Raw genomic sequence first — 25,235 nt, 5'->3', positions numbered from 1 at the left:
TAGAAAACCTCCTGGGAAGATGGGAATGAGTGTCAGAGTTAGTTAAAGAGGAGTTTTGCTGACTGCATGTCTCTGCCTACTTCTTCACGTAAAAGAGGGGTGAAGGGACGCTGTGACTGGATAATATGAACTCCAACCCCCAAATTCTCTGCCCATCAAAGCAGTCCCCAGGAGGAGCACAGGGCTGGTTCCTTCTGGGCTGCTACCACTGAGAACATCTCTGCCAACACCCCTTTCAAGGTTGGTAGTGAATCATCCAAGAAAATGTCTCCCTCCTTCATTTCTCATTTTGACCCAAAGCCTTATCACTCGACTTGTGATCTCTATTAGACTGTCCCACTGACATTTTGCCCTTTTCAAAACCTCGCTGACCTTGCAGTGAGCATCAACTGTCTGCCAAGTCCCAATCGCCATCACAGAAGGGTCTCTTCCCGGTCCCTTCGGGTTTAGGTGAAGCTGTCAATCACTGTGCCTCCCCTGGAGAATCAGGGCAGCCCATCCTTCTGTCCGCAGCGGTTGGTCTAAGGGGAAGGCACATGACCTAAGCTGGACCAATCCTAGTCCATGCATGAGATTTGCTTTCTGTACAGGGGAGGGAGAAGACTGTTCTTTATATAAGTTTGTGAACTGACTGTAAAAACCACATCAGCCCAGAACTGCTGGTGGCCATCTGATCTACCACGAGGAGAGAATCCCTTGAGAATGAAGCCAACACGGGAAGCGGAGCTGAGAGAGGAAAGGAAAACTGAGCCCTCATTATATGTATGATTTGAACCTCTGGATTCAGCTGTGCCTGATGCCCTCACCCCTGTGCTTTGCAGTTATGTGAGTCAATACATTCATTTTTAGCCTAAACTAATTTGTGTTAACAATTTGGCCACTGGCAACTGAAAGACTTCTATTAAATACCACCCTCAAAGGATTCATCAATTAATTGTCTCATGCAACAATGATTTACTACCTACATTGGGCCTGGCACTGCTATGCTATCTGCCTAATTGAAGATAAGGACTAAGATTTATCATCTTAGGATATTTGGGGCAATGGAACCTGGGCTCTGGGGGCAGTTTATAAAGAGAAGAATCCAACATGTCTGAGTCCAGGTCTAGGCCCAGCTCTTAGAAGCAAGTTTGTGACAATCATAACCACAGCAGGGATCATACTAGCAATGAAAGCTAATCAAGTGTGTGGCAACAGGTTGAATAGTGATCCCTGTTGACTCGATGGCTATTTTACTTGGGACAATGACAAAAATCAAGACAATGGTTGTGTTTCTGCTGTTGTGAGTTCATCCCGGAAGACAGTCAGCATGGGGGCTGAGGTCAGCAGGGAAAGGGAAGGGAAGCCCGAGAGATCATGAAGGTTCACGCTTCCAAAGGAATTTACCAGACGCTAAGAATCACTCAAGACCAGCGGACAGACTCTAAATCCAGATCACCCATGACGTTCTGCTTCTGTTTCTCTCATAGAGCCTATCTTCTCATCTGTAAAGTGGGTGTATTAATTCCCTACCATCTAATCCTCAGGGTTGCTGCAAGGATCAAAAGACATTCTTGACAAATGGCAAAGACCAAAGCTTGCTTTCCAGTGAAAGCAGGTACCCAATGGAAGGACTAAAATCTGTACTGTGCAGTCAGACCAGGATGTGTGCTTGCCATGGCCAGACGGGTGGTGAAGAGGCACAGAACAAAGCAGATTATCTTCAAGAAGGTGGCTGAGCAAGCAGAGCACAGCTGTGGGTTTTGTAGAAATGACTCTTGGAAAGCAAGTGCTGCCGCGTATCCCAGGGAGACTCTAGCTGAGGTGTCTCCACTTTACTGTGAGACTGCCAGACCTCAGCTACAGGTATCCTTCCCTGCCCGACGGAGAGTGACAGTGTGTGCACATGTGTGGCCACATTCACCTGTGTTCAGGGTCACATGAAACCAAGAAGACAAATAGGGTTTATGTCCAGCCCCGTCTGCTTACCTAACAGCATGCCCCGGGGCTGCTTCTGCTCAGAGGGGGCATCACATGTACAAAGGTACCATGTGGTCTAATGGTGGACATGTGCATGAGCACACACACACAAGAACGCACACATGTGTAGCAGCAGTGGGGACCTATGTGTGAACCTTTATGACGGACAAATCTTTGGTAACTAGAATTTCTAGTTCTATTCTTCACTGATTTGTTTTCTAAGCCCCAACACGAGGCTTCTTATTTCTTCCTTTTTTTGTTTTTTTAAGTTTATTTATTTATTTTGAGAGAGAATGAGCACACACATGCAAGCGGAAAAGGGGCAGGGAAAGAGAGAGAATCCCAAGTAGGCTCCACACTGTCAGCGCAGAACCCGCCCTGGGGCCTGATCTCATGAACCGTGAGATCATGACCTGAACTGAGATCAAGAGTCGTACGCCTAACCAGCTGAACCACCCAGGTGCCCAAAGGCTTCCCATTTCTAAAACTAAATTTCTTTTTATAGGACATCTGGACTTTCTACCCAAACACACCAAAGGACAACTTTTAATCAAACAGATCCATTTAGAGCAGGGGTGATTTTGTTTTAATGAGCCACTCATTGTCCTTTCGTGTCTAAATTGTAAAATGCATAATCTGTCCCTTCTGCCTGCCTGTGTCCCTCAGCTTCCTCTCTTCCCTTTTGATTCCCAATGACCCAGAAGCTCGTGGTTGCCTCCATTTGAGCCATGTGGGATGGGAACTTAACTCTGTGTAAGCAGAAAGAGAGGTCAATGCCTCTCTGATCAAAGGCAGTCTGGCACACACCATTCTCCACAGAAAAGGACCAAGAGATCAGGCAAACTCTCGACATGGTTTCCTCAAATCAACGTTAGTCATGTGGGAACAGGGACTGTATCTTGGAACCTCCACGAGTATCTGTGACAAGAGTCTCAACAAAATAGAACCAGCTCTATTTTTTTACGTGGGCAACTATTAAATTTTTTTATGTTTATTAATTTTTGGGAGACAGAAAGAGATAGGGCACAAGTGGGGGAGGGGCAGACAGCGAGGCAGACCCAGAATCCAAAGCAGGCTCCAGGCTCCGAGCTGGCAGGACAGAGCCTGATTTGAGGCTCGAACTCCCCAACCATGATATCATGACCCGAGCCAAAGTCGGACACTCAACCGACTGAGCCACCCAGGCACCCCACCTGAGAACACTTCTTAAACAGTAGTTTCTCTGTCCTCTCAAAGATAAAACTGAGAACAAAGGAAGTTAGGTGCAATTCATGGGAGCTCCTACTTCTGGAACATTGGGGTGGGAGTGATGTGTGGTGCCAGTGTCACCTAATACATTCGTTTTCCGGCTGGAGAGAATGAGGCCCAGAGAGAAGCCTGGAATATTGGAGAGGCATGGCTGAAAGGGCTGGAGCCCTGTCTTCTGAAAGCACAGAGCACACAGAGAAGCCAGGATGTGGCTGACATTCATCGTGCATGGCCCAGAGTGGTGGCAGAGAGAAAGGGCTTCTGCATGGCAGAACTCCTAGTACACATATGCCATAGCAAATACAGAGTGTGGGTTTGGAGAATCAGCCCTGCCTCTTACTGGTGGCCTTGGTTTAGTAATTAACCCCTCTGCACCCCAGTCTCCTCACATATAAAGTGGGAACGATATGGGGCACCTGGGTGGCTCGGTTGGTTGAGCGTCTGACTTTTGGCTCAGGTCATGATCTCACGGTTCATGGGTTCGGGCCCCGCATCGGACTCTGTGCTGACAGCTCGGAGCCTGGAGCCTGCTTTGTATTCCTGGTCTCCCTCTCTGGCCCTCCCTCACTCATGCTCTGTCTCTCTCTCTCAAAAATAAACAAACACTTTAAAAAATAAATAAACAAAATAAAATGGGAACGATACAAAAGCCTTCAAGGTGCTGCTGTGAGGATTAAATAGGGGAATTCATAAAATGCTTAGCACAGTATGTGGTGCATCCCAAGTATTCAAGGATTTTTGACTTCTGTTATCTTGGTGGGCTAAAGATTGCTCTCAGTGCCTCAGTTCCAAAATGAATGAAATAGAAGATGCTTTTCCAATGGCATTTCAAGCCAACACTGTTTTCTTTAGTTTTAGAGTCTTCTGGGAACAGCTTTAGAGGAAATTCACTCCAATCAGACTTTTCAGTCTTAGTAAAAAAACAAAGAATTAGGTCACAAAATGATGAGAATTAAAAGGGTCACTGGGACTCAAGACACCTGCCAGTTATTAGTTATGTGGCCTTAGAAGTCTTAATAATGGGGGTGCCTGGGTGGCTCAGTCAGTTAAGCGACCGACTTTGGCCTAGGTCATGATCTCACCGTTCCAGAGTTCGAGCCCCACATCAGTCTCTGTGCTGACAGCTCAGAGCCTGCAGCCTGTTTCAGATTCTGTGTCTCCCTCTCTCTCTCGGCCCTTCTCCCACTCGCCCTGTCTCTCTCTGAAAAATAAACATTAAAAAAAATTAACAAAAAAAAAGAAATCTTAATGATGGTCAATTGCCAATATTTATTGAATACTTCTTAGTTGTCAAGCACTTGTTCTGATATATGTGTACATACACACACACATATTTATTCCTATCACATACCTATCTACTCATTAAATTCTCACCATGACCCCTGTGAGGAAGGTATCAGGTGTTTTTCCTATTTAGTTTCCCAGCCTCCGTCTCTCCAATTGTGAGGGAGGCCAGTGCACATTGGCCTTGAGTTATCAGGAATATCCAGAAGACAAGATATGGAAAGTACCAGAAAACAATGAGAGTTGGTCACTGGTGCCAGATGTCAGCCATTCTCCGCGGAGCTCCAGCCACAGAGAGGGCCCCAGTGGCTGGCTCTGGGAAGGACACCCCAATCCCAAGAGGTGAAATGCCACTAGCGAATCAGCCATCAACAGCACGTTGCCTTGAACACACAAATTTAGAATAATGGGCATGTCTTACTTTTCAACACCTTCCTATATGTCCTTTGCCTCAAATTCCTACTGTTCAAGATCAGAAGGGAAAACATTTTGTTCAGAAATCAGTCTGAGTCCACTTCACTACAGATTTGTCCCTGATGGTTTGTGCCGAATGACCAGAGTCCTCCAAGAGAACCACCAGAGAAAGAAACTCCGCCCTCAGAGGGGGACAAAATTAAGGCGAACAGACCTCCATGTCAGCATGATTTATTCCTCGCCAGGCCACCTACAGCCAGCAGCAGCGGCCAAACCAGCAAAGGCATTTTACAAAATCTGCAAAGTGCTTACTCACCAAAATACAGACCATTAACCTGGGCGTCAGATGATCAAGATGGAAACCCTGGCTTGACTGAGGGTGGAAATACAGTGATGATACAAGGGGATGCAGCCCAGAAAGCATCCATGTGGTCCTCAGTTTAAAAAGGCAAAGTGAAGGAGTCATGAGAGTCCTTCCCTTCATCGTACCGAGAGGTGGAAGCCACCTGGGCTGTACTCATGCTGCCATTACCTGGTAGGAGGGGCTGGGAAGGAGGGCAGGTCCATGACTAATAAAGGGGATCTACACTGGGCTATGTGTGAACATCAGATTTGAAGATCCAAGGCTATCTGCTCATTGGTTAGCACTGTTCACCTACAGGGGTTACTTGGGCCTTCCTGCAGATCGAGATCAGAAACAAAACCTTGAGTTATCTAGTGCATATCTCAATAGATTCTACTGGATCCATTACCCTGAGCTTCCCCTGGAGTGGCCCAGGGCTGGGGTGCCAGAATTAGGACTGAGCCTGGCCTTTGCCATTATGAACTCAGGGGAAGCCACTTCTTTGCACTTTAATTTTCTCATCTGTGCAGTGTGAACAGTATGTCTATTTCACAGAATTCTTATTAGTGTTAAATAATATAAACCCTTTCCAAATAAGATAACTCAGTGACAAATAAGATTTCCCAGACTTATGGAGGTCCTGGGCCAGTAAAATCAAAAAGCAAACCCAACTAATCCAACAAAGAAAAAAAAAACCCATTAGGTGAATCAATCTAGTATTGCCAAATACAAACATTAAAAAATGTCCTTCTGGCCTCAGCATCATAGAAAAAAAAAGGCCATTTTAACACAGAAAGAGTAGGAAAGTTACAATCTCAGGACAAAAGGCCTCCTTTCCCCCTTAGCTTTATGGAAAGCTCCCCACTGTCCCCCTTCTTGCCTCAGACCAGAGAACCTGCTGTGGACCAGCACTCTCATGCAGTTGCTGGGAAACTGCTAAGATGAGGTATTCTGCACAGGGAGAGAGCCTGGTGGATATCAGTGCCCTGCCTTATTTGTCACACTCTGCCTTGCTGTTAAGGTATTTGCTGCACATCCTCCACCCAGTGGTGGGCTTTGTGTGAGCAGGACCCAGATGCTCGACAGAGTAGGTGCTCAGTGAGGGTAGGGCAAACAGAAGGAAGAGTATCCTAGAGAGAGTGGAAGGCCAGTCTCAGAGACCAGGCAGAGATCAAAACTGAATGGAGGGGGGCCAACCACCCACCCCCACACATCAATCCATCTCTGCCACCCTCCACCCCCCACATACCAAGGATTCTGTCCTCACACAAAGTTCTGGGGCCAAACTTCAACAATTATGTTCATGTCAAAAGAATATGAGTCTTCATTTTAAAGGGCAAAGCAGAAAAGGGACTGGGAGGGAACTAAAGTCTCAGCTATGACTTTATTCACTCTCTGAGATTGACACAGAAGAGGGTACACCCCTGGTTCTTGAACAAGATTCCTTTAAGATCAATAGGAGGCTCAACATCCAATCCACAGGGTGAGCCACTGTTACTGTGGAACAATGTACTGTCATCCTCTTAACAGCTGACACTTGCTGAGCACTCCATCATACCAATATAGACTGAAAGAATGATGGGCAGATGCATACACGGACAGATGGATGGATGGATGGATGGATGGATTAGCAGATGGATGCAGAAATGGATGGATGGATGGATGGATGGACGGATGGATGGATAGATGGATTAGTAGATGGATGCAGAAATGGATGGATGGATGGATGGATGGATGGATATATAATGGATTGATAGATGGATAGAGATAAATAGACACAATATATATCATCTTATCTCAACTTCAAAAGGTACTCTTCAGTCACTGGGGCTTCTGAAGTTTGTTACTTGCTCTAGTCACTCACTCAATTTGTTAAGTGACTTTACAGTCTCTCCTTTTTGATGATTAGATTGTGTGAGGTAGATGCATGCAACATTTCTCAAAGCCACCCCCAGAGACAGACAGGTGGCTCTGATGGGGCCCACGGCCCACTTGCACACAGGGTCCACGTGTACAGAGAGAAAGAGAAGGACACCAGAATCTACTCCTAGAAGAAAATCCTTAACTTAATTATGGGAAAGGTCACGGTCTGATAATTCTCACCTGGATATGAATGAAGAAAAAGCTTTTGAATCAAGTTTTAGAAAAGCTTTTGAATCAAGTTTTTAAAATTCAATCCATAACCACATATTGAGTAACTCTTTGTTCACTGGCAAGTCCCAAATACCTAGAACAGTGCGTGATATGTAATAGGTGCTCGACAAGTATGTACTGAATCTTTACTGAATTTTTATCCATGTGGAAGGTACTTCATGAAGGCCTACTCTGGGTTTCCAGTTCCTCCTACCCAGATGCTTTCAAGTCAACATGGGAATATTTCTTTTAAAACAAGAATGGAGGTAGCACAGGCCTTGGCAGGGGGTTCTGGTACAGCCACTTGCTGGCTCTCTGATTTCTAGAAGGCTCCTTAGCTCTTGGAGCCTTAGGGTCTCTTCCATAAAACGAGAATAGGGATATCTCTACATTACAGGACCATTCATAAATAACCACATAATGGATCATGTCATGAAGGAAAACATTCTAGGACATGAATACCATAAGGTGGGATCCCAGGGCCACCACGTTAAGCTACTCTCCCCTTGCTGGTTTCCAGGCCACACATTCCCAAGTAGCTGTGGGAGGACCAGACCATTAGCTCCATCTGGCCAGGAGAGGGCCTGGGCTCCTTGGCCACCTCCAGCTGTGGTTCTCTGGGGCCACAGCCAAGATAGCACTGTAGGGCCCTCAGGCCCCAACAGCCTATCCTATTAGCATCCAGCTCACATTGATTTCTCCTAGTCCTCCACACCTGTCCCTTACCTAGAGCCTGACACAGTCAACAGCAGGAGGGCAAGTGCTCAGGTTTATGCATGAAAACAAACTTACTAAACACAAGTCCATGTCCATGATACAGGCCCAGCGCACCAAAGGCCAGCAGCAGAAGTCACCAGGAGGCCCCCATGGTTTCCTAGTGACTGTACCTGGGAAGTGCTCAGCAAAAATCTGATAATAAATATTATATTTCCATTCCTCTGTCCCAGACATGGACACTGAGGCAGAAAGATGGAGTTTTTCCATCCTTCCATGCCTCAAGTACATGAACTCAGAAATGTTAAATTCCCTAGGATTACACAGCAGCTTACATCCAAGCCTTGATACCCCAAGATCACAGTCTTCCTAGGAAGAATGGGGGGGTAATGGTTTTCTTTATACATAAGGGGTCTGCCATTAATGGTGGGGTCACAGGTGTTGGGAACTTTTCCATACAGTGACTTCCTTAATTCCCAACAGTGCTACCATCCAATCTCTACTTTATAGTTGAGAAAGCAAAAGTCTAGAGAGGCTGATGAGAGAAAGTGGAAAAGGCAAGACTTGAACTCTGGCCTTCTGACCTTAGTCTATTCTGTCGGCTGGCTCTGCAAAGGTTTGGATGAATCATACTAAGTCAGAAACAGAGTGAGAATCAGTTTTCACAGTAGCTCTATTTTCCTTTTATTAATTCAAAATCTGCATATTTTTACAAGACATACAAACTTGAGGAGCTCAGAGTTGGCGAGCAAACAAAATCCAAGCCAACGTGATTTTGATTTCTGCTCCAAGGGCGGGCAGAGTGAACACACAGATGCAGGCATTAGGATCTGCTTTGGCAGAGGGAGCCCAAAATAGCTGCTGTCCTATTCCTTGCCTCTCTCTCCAACCGTCATTCATTAATTTCTGCTTTGTGGGCGCTGAGGCTCACTGGCTACAGACAAGTCAACTGGCCTTGCAGGCTTTTCTGTAGCAGCATAATAAATGTTTGCAAGGATCTGGCAGGAAATGGATGAGGGGAGATGTCGAGGTCATGATCACAGCTTCTGGATGCCCAGGTTCCAGGGAGAATCCCTGAGTCTGAAAAGATTCCCTTGGTGACCCTAAGAGCATCTTCACATTATGTCTTCTTGGTTAGCACTTGGAAGGATGGTGTGTGGTCGTCTGATGGGGACAGCAAGGCATCACAGCAATTTGTGGGCTGTGGACTCCTAGGATGCAGGTTCCTGGGCAACACTAAACCGCATGCCTGCTTCTTTATTCTGATGATGGTGATGGGTCAAAGCCACATGTCCAGGTTCAAACCAATCACAGGCTCAAACCAGGCCCTCCAAACATACTTAGTGAGTGAATGAATGAGTGAATGAATGAACTACTTTGAGTCTTAGTGGTCCTTGCTGGTTAGATTATCCTATCACAGAAATTCTCATGTGCTTTAAAGATGAACACAGTCTTTTATCTTACATTAAAAGCTAAGTGTTGTACAAGTGTTGCTTGTGATTGGAAATTGAGCACTTGCCTTTAAAAAATCTCAACTCATATCAACTCAGCAAACAGTTCCCAAGGGTCTGTTCTGTGTTCTGTTCTAAGTCACACACGGGAGTTACTGAGATGAAGAGACACAGCGGGCTGTAGAAGCTCCAACATCTGAGAAAGAGGCAGCTTCCCCGTGGACCCCAGAACACATGGTGGATTCCCTAAGGGGCTGAGTGGGGGGGGGGAAGAGAACACATACCAGCCCCCCAAGGTACTCAGCGGGTTCCAGGCAATTTCTATATGTCCCACAACAGACTCTTCTACTTCTATACAATCCATCATGATGTGCCTAAAAACCTACCTGAAGGGCTAGGGCCTGAGATCAGAGGGAAATTGCATGAGCACCCATTTTTTTCCAAACAGGACTGATAGAAGGATTAAATGAGACAATGCAGGCAGGCACTCCTGACATGCTGTATCACAAACCACAAAAAAGTGAAATCACTCTGTATCCAATAACCAGTGTAGATAAGACCTAAGACCTGATGACTGTGGCTTCTCAGGGGTGGGGTGGGAAATGTGCTCTTGATGACAAAGTTTAAAGGAAAGTATGTGGCATTCTCAAGGTCAAAGGCATTCAATCAACACCACCCCCCTCTCTTGGGGGGGGTGGTGATGGTAAAGTTAACACATCATTGTGATGGACCTCATGCTGTCATTGGCCAACCCATAAATGGGTGCAATTCACTCTTTCCTTCCACAGATATCTAAGTGCCCCCAAGGGCCAGGCCTGTGCTGGGGTGGGGAAACTGCATGGAATAAAACAGCCACAACTCCCTGCCCTCATGGTCCTTATACTCTAGGAAGCTGGGCTGGCTTAACCACCAACAAAGAGTAAGTGAGTGAATGAAAGCTTGGCATTTATTTGACTGTGGTTCTTCATTTTTAAAAAAAATTTTTTTTAACATTTATTTATTATTGAGAGACAAAGAGAGACAGAGCATGAGCATGGGAGGGGCAGAGAGGAGGAGACAAGAGAATCCGAAGCAGGCTCCAGGCTCCGAGCTGTCAGCACAGAGCCCGATGCGAGGCTCAAACTCACAAACCGGAAGATTATGACCTGAGTGGAAGTCGGACGCTTAACTGACTGAGCCACCAGGCACCCCATTTTTTTTAAGTTTATTTATTTATTTTGAGAGAGGCAGACACAGTGCAAGTGGGAGAGGGACAGAGAGAGAGAGAATCCTGAGCAGGCTCAAACACTGCCTGATGCAGGGATTGAACCCACGAAGCTGTGAGATCATGACCTGAGCCGAAACCAAGAGTCAGACGCTTCAGTGACTGAGCCACCCAGGTGCCCCTCTTCATGCTTTTTTAAATAAATGCTTGATTCTGCTTCTTGCTCTTTCTTCCCAGTGATATGCTCTGGGAATAGAACCCTATCAGTAGGCAGAGACATGGATCTACCTTGGTTCTTCGCTTCTGTTGCATGTAATTCCTCAGTGCAGCTAGTCTGTGGTTTATTTACTCAGCTTCCTGTTGTGGGACCATCACTAGAATGTGAACCCCACATTCTATTTTGTTCATGGTTCTAGCCCCAGAGCCTGGCATAGTGCTTGACATAGTAGGCACTCAACAAATGATTATCAGGTGAAAGAATACATTTGGGTTGTTTGCAATGCTTCAATATCAAACAGTGCCAGTGGCCATCTGCATAAGCCGCCCAGGGCACAAGACCACATCTCTCTGACAGACACTAGCAATTGTATGCATTTGCCAGGCCAGGGTGTCTGGGTATTTATTTTTAACTTTTTATTTGGAAATGATTGCAGATTCACGGGAGGTTGCAAGGAAATGTACAGGGAGGACGCAGTCACCCCAGCCTCCCCCAAAGTCAGCATCCTACACAATATCAAAAGCAAGAAACGGGTACTGGTACAATCCACAGAGCTTGTTCAGGTCGCACCAGTTGTAAAGGCACTCGTGTGCATGCGTGTGCATACGTGCACGTGTAGCTCTATGCAATTTTATGACGTGTACCGCTATGTAAACACCACCGCCACCAGGATACTCAACTGCACCATCACCATAAGACCCTCTCCTTCTCCCTCTTTATGGCCACGTGCGGCTCTCCTCATCCCTAACTCCTGACAACCTCTAACTGGTGCCCTGTCTCCATGCCATTTCACTAATGTCACCTAAATGGAATCATGTGGTATGTAAGCTTTTTCACTCCTTCACGTTCATCCAGGTGGTTGGGCGTATCGACAGTTCATTCCCTTTTCCTGCTGAGTAGTATTCCACGACATGGTCATACTACCGCATATGTAACCCTTACACATAGTTTTAATTCTAAGAGGTACTGCAGAATTGTCCCCTCCGTGGACTGCGGCACGGAAACTCTGCTCAGCAGTGTCGACGGCATCTATTTCTCCCACGTTCTCACCAATACTGCACAACATCAAACATTTTAATTCCTGCTAGTCTCACAAGTGAAAATTGATCTCTCCTTGTTTGGCGGGGGTGGGGGGGGGGATACATTTTTCTGATTCCATAGATAAGACTCTTGTGGAAAACTCTTTGCACAGTGAGGGAATCCTGGGTGCCAGGAAGACTTTAGGAGGGAGGGTCACCCACTGTGACAGCTCTGGAGGCCAACACTAATGCCGATGGTTGTGCAAATTGAGGGCATCAAGGGCCCCAACTAAAAGCCTGCCTGTATGGGGGTGCCTGGGCTCAGTCGGTTGAGTGTCTGACTTCGGCTCAGGTCATGATCTCACAGTTCGTGAGTTGGAGCCCTGCATCGGGCTCTGTGCTGACATCATGGAGCTTGGAGCCTGCTTCTAATTCTGTGTCTCCCTCTCTCTCTCTCTGCCCCTCCCCCATTCACACCCTTTTCTCTCTCTCTCTCTCTCTCTCTCTCTCTTTCTCTCTCAAATAAATAAACATTTTTTAAAAAGCCTGACTGTATCAAAAGATGCCTCTGCCTTCAAGAGATGCCATCTTATTTCCCCACTCCTTGAATTTGGGGTCACCTTGTGACTTGCTTTGGCCAACAGAGTGCGATAGAGGGGAGACTGGGCCAATTCTGGGCTTAGATCTCAAGAGTCCTTGAGAGCTTCTGCTCTCTGTCTCTTGTAGCCCTGACACATGTGAGCCACATGAACAGACCCAGGAGAGTTCCTGGATTATGAGACACCGCGTGGAGGAGGGATGAGCTATCCCTACGCCAGCCCAGAGTCAGCCAACAGCCCAACTTGTGAGAGAGCCTACCACGATCAACAGAGTCACCTATCTAACCAGTGGCAGATCATACACGTGTGAGGAAACACAGCCAGGACCAGAAGAACCATCCGGTGTCCTGCAGATTTTCCAGCAATAGTATGAATCTACTGCTTTAAGACACCGAGTGTGGGGCAGTTTGTTATGTAGGAACAGCTAACTGAAACGGCCATGCAAGAGAGAAGTCTCCACCGCACAAAGCCCCCAGGGCTCTGTGACGACCGCACCGTATGGGTAAGGCGTCTCTGGCAAATTAAGTCTCATATATCTCTGTTCCAATATACAAAAGTCCCAGACAAGTTCCCCCACTCAATCCGCGGCCCTCGGCCACCCACTCCGAGTAAGGAACGTTAACAACTTCTGTCAAAGACAGCTCCCATCTTCACATGGTAGTGGGTGAGAAACCCAAAGTGGCAAAGAAGCATCCTCCCCAGCCTCACCCTACGAGACAGGGTGTTTGCGGATAAAAATACTCTTTCCCCTCTTCTCAAACATGGAAACTGTCCAGGGTCAGCCTCCCACACACTTCCACTCAATTTCTGCCTCTGGTTATAAAACCTTGTGCCTAAAAATAGATTTCAAGGGGATTTCACAGACGTGTTCTCAGGCATAATTGCAGTGTTCCTGCAAACTTTGGAGAAATTCAATCTTACTCTTTGAACACACACTCTTCAAAGCCCTGCCCCCAGGTATTAAGCAGCAGGAAGAGCTATGATTGATTCCTGTCCCTCTGATTCTCCCACGAGGAAGGCGGGTGTTGGGTGCAGCTGTTCTCAATGCACTTCTGCCTCGTTTGGTTTTAGCTGTTCACCTCTGCACCCACCTCCAAATCACCCAGCCCAGGGTTTGCACACCTGCCTCGTCTTTCCTGACTGCCTGGCCTCTGGTTCCTCCTTGCCTTTCCTTCTAACCTCTGCCCCTCCCTTCCTTTGCTTCTCCAGTCCAAAGTCAGTCCGGGACACCGCCTCACTCTGTTCTGATCCCGCGTGTCACTGCGGCCTCCCCCTTCCACTTCACGCAAGTACAGAGTTTAGAATAAGGGAGGAGGCTAGAAATCAACCAGCACCACCTCCTTAGTTTACAGATGAACCCTGGATGGAGCGCCTGGGTGGCTCAGTCAGTCGGGTGTCCAGCTTTGGCTCAGGTCATGATCTCACAGCTCATGGGTTCGAGCCCCACATCAGGCTCTGTGCTAACAGCTCAGAGCCGGGAGCCCGCTTCAGATTCTGCGTCTCCCTCTCTCTGACCCTCCCGGACACATGCTCTCTCAAAAATAAATGAACATTAAAAAAAAAAAAAAAAAAAGAAACTCTGGAGAGCCAGGACGATTGGACAGATTAAGCCAAAATCAAATGTGGATGTAGTGACCAACACAGAACTAGAACCCAGGAACCCCACACCAGGAGTCACCTCTAACTCTGGTTACTTACCTGCCAAGTTCTAAACAACAGCAACAACAATACTGATCATTAGAATAGCTCCATTTATTACATTCTTATTATATGCCAGGTACTGGGCGCACACATCATTTTATAGGTGGATAAATTGAGGTATAGAGAGGTGAGGTGACCTGCCCAAGGTCACAGATATTAATTGGCATATCAAAGATTTGTTATCAGGTTTAATGCCAAGACTGTGGCTCCTCAAGCCTGCCCTGCATCCTGTTATAAATACCTCTCCTGTTGGGGTGGTTGCCTGCATTTTCACTGCACCAAGCCTTTTCTAGGCCCTCCAGTCAGTTGCCAGGCTCCCCTTTCCCATTCCCTCCAGTGCCCACTGGTCTTTGGTGGGCTCCCTTTGGTTCTCACAGCCCCTCTGCAGGAGGGAGCCAGCTTTTCAGAACGGATTTGTTTTCTCAGGCAAACTTCACCGTTTCCTGGCTCTGTTTTGTTGGGCGAGCACCCTTCCCCTCCGAGCCTTAGCTTCCCCAGCTACAAGATGGGGTGAGAACGAGCCACTTCATAGAGGCACAGGAAAGATAAGGCAAAATAAGTCCAGTACAATGTCCCACACATAGTAGGTCTTCAAGAATGAGTTCCCTTAAGGCCTACTTGGTGCCTTCACTGCCTTACATCCATCACACTCACATCCACTCTCTGGGTCCACAGGTGTTTTTCTCCACTACCCACCTCTGCCCTTCATGGTATCTGGTCCCTAATGGGCCTCATCCTATTTCTCAGGGCACCTATGAAAGCATTTTCCTCCCACGGCATGTCCAGTCCATGTCAGAGTACAGGCCCTAAGTCCACATCTGTTTTAGGTTCTAGTGTCTTCTCCACAACCACTCCACAGTATCTTGGAGGGCAAAGCTATTCCTATACTTTTCGAAATACCGAACCCATGCCCCGAGTCGACCAAGCGTTGGCACTGTTGGTGCACAGACAATCCTAAAACCTCACGGTTTGATGGTGTCTCCAGAAACATCTACTGATTCCTGTCATTCATTCATTAGGACACAGGAAGGAATAAACCCCAATCCCCTGTCCTGTCACAGCTCCTAGCCTAGCAGGGGAGTCTGGAGAGTGAGCACACCGTTGGGCAGACTCTGGGGACCGCCTCCCCAGTGGCTATTCCCTCCTCCTCCCTGGCTGGCGGAGCCCTGACTGTGCCCCCAGCTGACTCAGAGCTGAGTCCTAGCCCTTTTAAGCTTTTGGTCCCATTCCCTTGGCTTAGGCATGGTCATGTGACCAAATTCCAGCCAATGAGACACACGAGAGGTCAGCTGGGGGCTTCTGAGAAAGAATTCCTACCTGATAAAAGAATCACAGAGATGCCCCTGTCTTTGGTCTCCCAGGCACTGTGACATTTGCAGGGGATGCTTCAGACAAGCATCCTGGTTGGATGATGGCAGAGGAGAAAGTCAGACAATAGCCTTGTTTGGCATGGATGAGCCCACGAATCACCCAGCTGCACAGCTTTTGATTATGTGAGATAAGAAAGGGTCTTACTGTTTGTCAGTTGAGTCAGGGAACCCAAATCACTGAAACCAAAAGCTGACTCCCTGGTTCAACAGTTAATACACAATAGTTAATGCTCTGGGGTGGGGTGGGTGGGGCGCCCTCAGGAAAAGTTTCACAAAGAAGTCACATTTGACCAGTCTTCCTTTTCAAGGGTGAGAAAAAGTTGGCCAGTCAGACGAGTTGGCATCTGCAAAGTCTGGAGGCATGAGCTAGCCCAGGAAGTGTGCAAAGGAAAGATCTGGAGTTGTGAAGGGGCCCACGCACTATAAAAGAGGACAACACCTCCTTTGCTACAGCCTCTGAGGGCCTCACTTTGCTCCTCTGTAAAATGGGGACAGAGACGTTCCTCGAAAAACGGTGGTGAGGCTCGAATGGGACTGTGCGCGTGAAAGTGCTTGTAATTGTCCGGCCCTACATAAATCACAGCTGCCATCTGTGTTTGGTCTTTGCCTGGGGAATGGCTCCTCTCAACCTGCCCATTCCCTCCACATTTCCGGCCCCGCTACAATCTCCCTTTCATCTCTTCTTTAGCCCCTTGCCGGCTGCCCTTAAGCTAGCAAGGATTTCTCTGACCACACCACAGTCCTCTTCTCTTGTTTCGTTCCAAACAGTTTTGCCTAAATCAGTGACTCCATTCAGGAATTCATCCTCAGGAGATGCCCGGACGTATGCCCAGGGGTCCACCCACCAGAATGTTCATCACGGTGCTCCCTATAATAGCAAAATTCTGGACACAGCCTGAGTGCCCATCAGGAAGGGATCCATTAAATAAATGATGACAGAGCCACTTATAAAAGATGCCCCTATTCTATTATTGACTGAGAGATAGGTACCCAAAAAAAACCTACTATCTATTTACTCATCACTCGTAGAGAAATGTCTGGGAAGACATTTGACAAAATGTTAATGGAGGCTAGCTCTTTTTAATGGAATTTTATTTATGTTTTACTTTCTTCTTTATGCTTTTCAGTATCATTTGCATTTTCTATAATCATTATGTAACATGTCTACAATCCAGGGGTCAGAGCTATTTTTATTTTGAAAGGGGAAAAAACAGACAGAACTGAAGCTAAGATCCACCTTCTTTGGGCAATCTCCCCTAAAGTCATGTGTGATAGGATTAGAGTTTTCTGCTAACCTGGAACCTTCTCCATGGCACCCCTGCTTGGACATCTTCTAGTGCGGTGAGCTCACTATTATTCCAGGCCGAGCTCAAGTGGCTCGAGAGTTCTCTCACACTGAACAAGAAGCTCCCTCTTAGTCCTAATGCTGCCTTCTATGCCTTGCAGAACAAGCCCGATGTCTCCCTCTCCTCCCGTGCACTTGTCACACTCCACCCGGCCACTTATCGAGTGACATGATGTTCTGGGGGATGCCCCGTTTTAGGCAGAGCATGAGCAAGGACCTGGAGATGTACAAGCACACAGCTCATTGCAAGGATCCTGGGAACTTGTCAGGAAGAGCATAGAGCACATGTGGAGACAGATAAGGCCAGGGTGAAATTGGAGAGGCCCACATATGCCATGTGAAGGAGACTGGTGGTCACCTCATAAGGCACAGTTCTCACCCACAACACCTCCAAACCCTAAAAATTTAGCATCACACTTGAAGGGATTAAAAGACTCAAAAATATCTCTAAACAAATAGTGATTATTTCAACTCATTCCCTACCTGTAGCAGTCAGGATGGGCCAGGTTATGCTGCAGTAACAAATAAGCCCAAAGTGCCAGGGCTAAATGCAAATCTCACTGATGCCACGTGCCTGTTATGGGTTGGCTTGGGGCTCTGCTCTGCAGCATTCTCACTCAGGAATCAGACTAAGGAGGCTACATCTCCATGCTGCCTCAATTGCCGAGGGATGAAAAGAGAAAGTGGCCAACAGTGTGCTGCTTAGTAGAGCTTCCATCCAGAAATGACACACATCACTTCCCAAAATTCATTGGCCAAAGCAAGACACACAATTATAACTAATATCAAAACAGGCAAGGAAGTTTAATTTATTATGTGCCTAGAGAGTAAAGACATGGAAATATTTCTTTTTCACTGTTAACTAGCCAAATTATGAAAAAGAAGAGGGAGCAGAAAAAGAGGGGGAAAATGAAGAGGGCAAGGGAGGGAGATATTTATGATCTAGGCTCTTTGCTAAACACTCTAAAAATCTTAATTCTTTTGAAAAATTTTTTTAAGTTTATTTATTCTGAGAGAGAGAGAGCACACCAGTCGGAGAAGCACAGAGAAAGAGGGGGGTAGAGAGAATCCCCAGCAGGCTCTGCACTGAGCATGCGCAGCCCAGTGCAGGGCTCTGACTCACGAACCGGTGAGATCGTGACCTGAGCCGAGATCAAGAGTCAGACACTTAACCGACTGAGTCACCCAGGCACCCGTATAAATCTTAATTCTTAAAACAATCCTATGCACTACTTTTCTTTTCCTTCTTCTCCAGCTGGGGGAACTAAGGCACAGAGAAGTTAAGCCACTTGCCCAAACGTCACACAGCTTGTAAGAGGTCTGTCCAGAATTTGTTCCTGGGCACTCTTAACCATCGTTACACTACTGAACAAACAGTCAACTGTGAATCAATGCCAATACAAACATTCAGGTATTTCAGAATTCAGCCAGTTGCCCTTTGCACGGATTTGCTGAGAGAGCACTCTCCTGGCTTCATGTTCTTATCGACTCTTGATGACAACGTTTGGGAGAGTCCATTCGAGGTGGTATCTCTGCCCAATGCCAGTTTATTGCACACCATGCCTCTTATATCCCGCGTACATGTTGGACCCTCTTTACACCCCCTCCCCTGATGCACCCAGGGCTATGTTATGACCCCTGGATGTTCACCTCAACAGGTCGTTTCTTCGCACAGCATCAGAAGCATATTTTGCAAGTTGCTCACACACTGACGGCCCACCTGTGAGTTTTCATGGACAGGAGTCACTGCTTGGGCAAGATGCCCTCATCCCAGGCCTTTGTCGTTGTTGTCAGCTGGGTGTGGGGGAGCAGTGACTATCTGTGTTATATAACAAAGCCATTCATCCAACACACATTTATTAACCATCTACTATGTGCCAGGGCCTGAGGATGCAAAGTAAAAAATAAAAAAGACCCAGTTAGCCCCACCTTCTGGAAAGTGTAGTCACAGTTGGGCGACAGACACTGGGATAGAGGCCTTTGGGTACTGCCCCCGTCCCTCACCTCCCCCCTCACCAGGGCCTAACACATCACTGCTCTCTGACATCCTGGCCCCATGACACCAGGAAGGTTCTGTTAGAAACATCTCCACACCAGCAGGCGCCATGTGGTGAGGCCAGCTTGAACTAGAAACACGGGGGCTGGGTTTGAGAGGTGGCTTCATCAATGAGTAACTACCTCATGGTGAAAGGAAGCTGATATTTATCGAGCCTTATTATAGGTTTGCTATGAAGATGGAAAGATACACAGATCTGCGAAAAGTTCTCTGTACATTACAAGATGACGATGATGGTCGCGATCACCACCAGCCATCAAGAAAGTGCCTACTGTGTGCCAGGCGCTGTTGCAAGAACTTTACTTGTCTTAATTCTTGTCATTCTTCACAGAAGTACCCATCAGGTGGGTGCTGTTAGTATTCTGCTTTGCATATGAGGAAATAGAGGTTGCTGAAGGCACTCACCCAAGATCACATAGATGCGATCAGAAAGTGATGGAGCCAGGAGTGTAAGCTCAGCAGGCTGGCTCAAATAGTAGCTGCTCTTGTGTGCACTTGGATCGTTTTCTCTCTAAATGTGGACTGAACAGCTGCTGTTGTTTTCTCTTTTTGATTCCTCAGTACCCGTGTTAACTTTGGGGGAAAGGGGAGCTCATTCTTACTGGAAATCATAACCATTCATTCCCTCCTTGGTTCATTGTTGTTGTGCATAGAATTGTGTCCTCCCAAGAGATATGTTGGGGTCCTGATCCCTGGTACCTGTGAATGTGACCTTATTTAGAAATAGGGTCTTTGCAGATGTAATCAACTTTAGATGAGGTCATACTTGATGACGGTGGGCCCTATTGCAACATGACCACTGTCCCTATAAGGACGGAAAGATTTGGAAACAGAGACATAGACAGAGGGAAGACAGCCATGTAAAGACAGAGGCAGAAATTGGAGTGATGTAGCTACAAGCTAAGGAACAGCAAAGATGGCTGGTGACCATCAGAAGCTAGGAAGAGGTGAGGAGGGATTCTTCCCTACAGGTTTCAGATGGAGTGCGGCCCTGCCAATGCCTTCATTTTGGACTACTAGGCTCCAGACCTGAGAGAGACTAAATGTCTGTTGGTTTTAAGCATCCCAGTTTGTGGTAATTTGTCAGGGCAATCCTAGGAAATGGATATGATAATCATGTATTGAGCACCTACTTTGTTCTAGACACACTGGGGATATGACATTAAATGAGACAGGAACTCAGACCTTAAAGTATTCATAGTCTGGTGCATCTGCCTTATACATAACTCTGCTCTAGAAAAGAACACACACACACACACACACACACACACACACACACACACCAAGTAGTGGTTTAAGTAGCAGGAGACATGAATTCTAGGTCTAGTTCAGCCCCTTTAATATGCTGTGTGATCTTGAAGAAGTCACTTTCCCTCTCTGGGCCTATTTTTTTCACTTTTTCTGTAAAATCAAGGAGTCGGCCCAGAAAATCCTCAAGGGGTTTTCGCATTAGACATTATCCTGGCTTTAAAGTTCTTTGACGTGCTGGGATGAAGACAGGCAGAAAGGGGCAGGGAAAGCATGTGCAGCCTCCCGTTCTCCTCAACACCCCTTGTGTGGAGCCCTGGCACTCTAGGGCACTGTCCCTCTGCCCTCATCATCCCAGGGCCATGTACTAGACAACTAGGGACAGCCCCCATGCCCCAGCGCCAAGCCTAAACCTGTTTATCCTGCCTGGCCTATTCCCTCCCAGGGAAACCACAATGAAGTCTCCTATCCACGTCTTCCTCCCGACCCCCTCTGCCTGCTGACCGAACCTGGTGTTTCCCCTGTGGCATGGTGTGGTCCCTCCTCTTGGGAGCTGGGATGAGCTGTTTTTCAATGGCAGTTGTCTTCTGATCTATTGGCCTCGACATACCTGAACTATAATAAAACCTGTATTTAAAAACAAGGACAGGGGTGCCTGGGTGGCTCAGTCGGTTGAGCGTCTGACTTCGGCTTGGGTCATGATTTTGCGGTTTGGGCTCCATGTTGGGCTCTGTGCTGACAGCATGAAGCCTGGAACCTGCTTCAGATTCTGCTTCCTCTCTCTCTGCTCCCCCCCCCCAAATAAATAAATAAACCTAAAAAATGTTTTTAAATGTGGGGCCCCTGTTAAAAAATTATCAAGAATTTCAATATGGTGACCCCAAAGCATTAAATCAAGTGCAGGGCCCTTCTCAACATAGGACCCTGCGTGACAGCATAAGTCATGTGCCCATGGAGCTGGCCCTGTTCTTTCCTCCTTCCCAACCTGGCATCTGGTTCCCTTCTGCTTCTCAAATCTCTCTAGCCTGATTTTCCAATTTCAAAGCCTCAATACTGAGCCCCCCCCCTTTTTTGTACTCCACTAATGGATTCAAATTTTTAGAAACCATAAAGCTTTAATAATTCTGCTTCATTGTGAAGGGAGGAAAGGAGGCCAGTATGAATTAATGAAAAGTCTAAGAAATAAGACATTACTAAAGAAATAGTGTTTTATTACCCTCCGATTTATATGGTGACAGAAATGACATGGAGAACAAGGGAGAGCGGAGGAAGTTGAAGCTTTTTGGATTTGATTAAACAAATAGAAAAGATTGAACTTATAGCTTGTAATAAGCATATTCCTTTTTTGGCAAATGATGTGACTAAAAACCACCTCCTTTAAGTAGGTTAATATTTCTCTTGTCCACAATCACTTTGCTCGCTGAGAACTTTTTAATGCTACAGAAGCTGGTAAATTTCTTCTGCAGTGATTCTATGTAACAAAACGAGTTTCCTGACCTTGCAGGCAATCTACAGTATAGATCGGGTTAAGGGAATTTCTTGTCAAAGGGAAATCCAGTATGGCAAATTCTCTCTGCTCCCCACCTCCAGAAAAGTCACATCTTCAGAGCAACCATCTAAAATGCAGAGCTCATCGTGTGCCACAGCACGACACTCCTGGACTTCATCTTCGCTGGCTGCCACATTTCAGACCTAACTCAGTGTCCTGCCACAGTTGGATCCAGACCTATTTTGGGGTAGTAGCCTCAAACGGTGCACACACCCCACACCTCCGAGCCTGAGCGACCTGGGCTTGGACTGCCCTCCCCCCCAACTTGCACAGTCTGTCAAAATCCTAACTCATGTTTCAAGGTCCAGCTCAAAGGTCCTCTCCTCTGGGAAGCTGCCTCTGACATTTCCAGGCAGAATCTCGACCTCCGTCTACCCCCACGGCACATCTATTCCAGCATTTGTGCTCCTGCCTAACAGTTGTCTGTTCACTTCTTTCAGAGGGGAAAGCGTGCCCTGGGGCTCACCCACCTCCAAAGAGGTGGTGTAGTCCAGCAGTTTAGTAGCAGAAGAGGTCCCAGCTCCAATGCTAACCAGCTGCATGCACACAGTAACACCAGCCTCACAGCACTGTGAGGATTAAATCAGATGATAACCTGAAAGTGCTTAGCACGGAGACTGGCAAAAAGCAAGCTCAAAAAATATTAACTGTTTTCTCTGAACACTAGTGTATAAACATGGGGTCACAGAATGGCCATGCGGCTGGTCAGTCCTGGTTTATGCCTGTGGTCCTGGAGCTATTATTAATGCCCTCTCCCCTTTTCAAAAGTGTTTCCGTTTGGGTGACAAATCACATGCCACCTATGACAGTTAGGACCAGGTCTATTTTATTTACCAGTGTGTCCCTGCCACATGAACAGTGCTTAGCACATATTAAGTACTTAATACAAATTTATCAAATGAATGAATGTGTCTCCCATGCCTAGCAAGTGCCTGGCACCTGGCAGGAGGTTCATAAGAGCTAATATGGCTGATTTCTCTGCATTTCCAAGCACCTCCTGACCCAGAGAAGGCATGAATCAAGGCTTGGTGAGTGAGTGAGTGAGTGAGTGAGTGAGTGAGTGAATGAATGAATGAATGAACAAACGAACGCACTCCCTCCAATCTGTTGCCAATAGCACATCCTGGGGAAACAAACGACATCTCACAGGGGTAGGGGCGAAGATTGGGTCAGATGGAGGACGAGGTGGATATGACGCTTCCCATCACACTTCGGAGAGGGGGTGTCTCTTCCTGGGGCTGCAGCAGGGCCCTGTTTTCATTTTCCGGCTAGAAACTGGGGATTGGTTTCCCCCATGTACCAGCAGGAGACCACAACCTAGGTTAGCCTGATCAGTAAGTCCAGTGGGCTCTTGAGGGTGCTGAGACCCTTGCCTCCATCAGACACTGTATATAAAGTACAGGTGCTCAAGCTTCCAGCAGGTGCTGCCTACCAGCTGCTGACCTAGCCACAGGGGAGAAGACAGGAAACTCCAGGTGAGAGGAGCAGAAGGAAGAGAATCGGAATGCTTTCTGCCTTTCTAGGCTCAGAAAGGAAATTTCACATGTTGGCAGCCAAAAACATTTGGATACAGACTACGCATTAGACATGATAAGAACTTCAAGAGCATTAACTCAGCCATGAGAACAGCCCTATGAAGAAGCTACTCCCATTTTACACATGAAAGTGAGTCAGAGTGGGGAAATGACTTGCCAGAGGTCACACAGCTAGTAAGACAGTGTCCCAGAGCTCAGATCCCTTGGCAGGTGAGGGTAGAAAACAGAAAGGAGTCTTCTCCATCCCTCCTCAACCCAATATAAGAAAGCCCAGTTCCTGTTCCCCCTAGTCGGGCTGTGTGACCTTGGGCCCCGCTCACCCTCTCTGAGCCTCACTTCCTTTTTCCAAGGCTAACGTTCTAGGAGGCTAGGATATACTCGATTTCCAGGACATCTCCTCCTCTGAAATCACAGGGTTTCGGGGTGACCAGGGAGCCTGGCTGAGTCCAGGTGTCCAAGAACATATTGATTCACCATGGGAGCCTGGCTGGGGGATACCTTCTCCACCCATTTCCTGAAGGAGCCCTTGCAGCTGGGCTGAAAAATCAAGCGGCGGATCCGAGAGCCCAACTGAGTGTGGGGCTTCGGAGCTCTCGTGTCACCAGGTGGGGTACCAGCCGCGCGTCTGCTTGGAGAAGAGCTGTGGGAAGGGTGAGGGATGCCAGAAAAATGCGAGGAGAGAGCTGCAGACAGCGCCTGGTGGAGGGTCCTTTTGCACTTCTGCTCTCAGAAGCTCGGATAGAAACCGCCTTTGGGAAGGGTAGTAGCCCCCAGCCCAGGGTCAACGTCCATAGCTCTGGTCATTTCCCCAGCCTGCAGGAAATGGGGCCTGGAGAAAGGGGGCACCCCAATACTGGGGGAAAGCCAGGCGGAGAAGTCAGAGCCAGCTGAGTAGGAGGAACGGGGTGGGGGGGGAGGTTCTAGCGCTCTGGACTCCCCCAGCTCCGGGGCTGTTCCGAGCCCGGAAAGTTTGCGCGCGGCAGGCGCACGGTGCGCCCCCTCCCAGCGCCCGCAGGCGCCGGGTCCGCAGGCGCCCACCCCGGCCCGCCCCGCCCGCCGCTCGGTGCCCGCTCAAGGTCACTGCTGACAAGGCGCCTGCCTCCGCGAAGCGAGGGGACCCTGGACGCGCTCGGCTTCAGCTCGGACTCTGGCCCGCCGGGGGTTCCCGGGGCCAAGCACGTATGGAAAGAAAGCCGGCTGGGAGGGAGACACAGACCGAAGGAGAGGGGAGGAGGCCCAGAGCCCCGGGCCCGGCCGCCCCTGCCTCACCTGCGCCGGCTCCGCGAGCGAGATGCTGCTGCTGCCGCTGCCGCTGCCGCTGCCGCTGCCGCCGCCACTGGTGCGCGCCCGGCCCGGCCCGGCCCCGCTGCGGCTGCGGCTCCTCTGCCGCGGCTGCCCCGCGCTTGCCTCGCCCCGCGGCCCCGCCGCCGCCGCCGCCCGCCTGCCTCCCTCCCTCCGCCGCCGCCTCTGCCACCGCTGCACTGCGCTCTGCCCGCCTCCCTCCCTTCCTCCCTCCCCTCCCCGCTCCCTCCTCCCCCGCGCGCTCCCCCTCGGCCCTCCCCAAACTCCGCACGGAAAGCGCCCCGCGGGACCCAGAGCGCGCCGTCCCGCCCGCGCCCTCCAGCACGCGCACACGCCGGTCGGCCGGGGGAGGGAGGGGGTCTGCAGCGTCTCCCCTGGTGCGGTCTACAGGTACCTCTGTCACCACCAGCCCCTTACTCTACCCCCATCCCCGCCGTTAACTTGGCCCTGGGAGGGACCCCCTCCTACCCTCCACCTTCCCAGCCCCCGTGGTCGGGATGTCCCAGACCTCCCCTGTGGTTGGGGTCATACAGTTTGGGGTGAA

At 48.3% G+C, this 25,235-nt stretch overlaps 1 protein-coding gene across 11 annotated transcripts in view; it reads right to left on the bottom strand.

Annotated features, from left to right (window-relative positions):
• Positions 1-24,819, bottom strand: part of ATP2B2 (ATPase plasma membrane Ca2+ transporting 2) — a 384,493-nt gene extending 359,674 nt beyond the window's left edge. For 7 of the 11 annotated variants that reach the window (XM_027042618.2, XM_027042617.2, XM_027042623.2 and 4 more), the window contains exon 1: positions 24,659-24,818. The gene's annotated coding sequence lies outside the window, so the exon portion shown is untranslated. Of the gene's footprint in view, positions 1-24,658 lie in introns of all 11 variants that reach the window. The other 4 variants (XM_053218944.1, XM_027042626.2, XM_027042629.2 and 1 more) reach the window with 1 other exon arrangement.
• Positions 24,820-25,235: the final 416 nt, after the last annotated feature.

Source organism: Acinonyx jubatus, chromosome A2 (assembly GCF_027475565.1).
Source record: "Acinonyx jubatus isolate Ajub_Pintada_27869175 chromosome A2, VMU_Ajub_asm_v1.0, whole genome shotgun sequence".
NCBI lineage: Eukaryota > Metazoa > Chordata > Mammalia > Carnivora > Felidae > Acinonyx > Acinonyx jubatus.
Note: the sequence above shows the minus strand (reverse complement) of the source record. Positions and strands in the feature narration are given on the sequence as shown.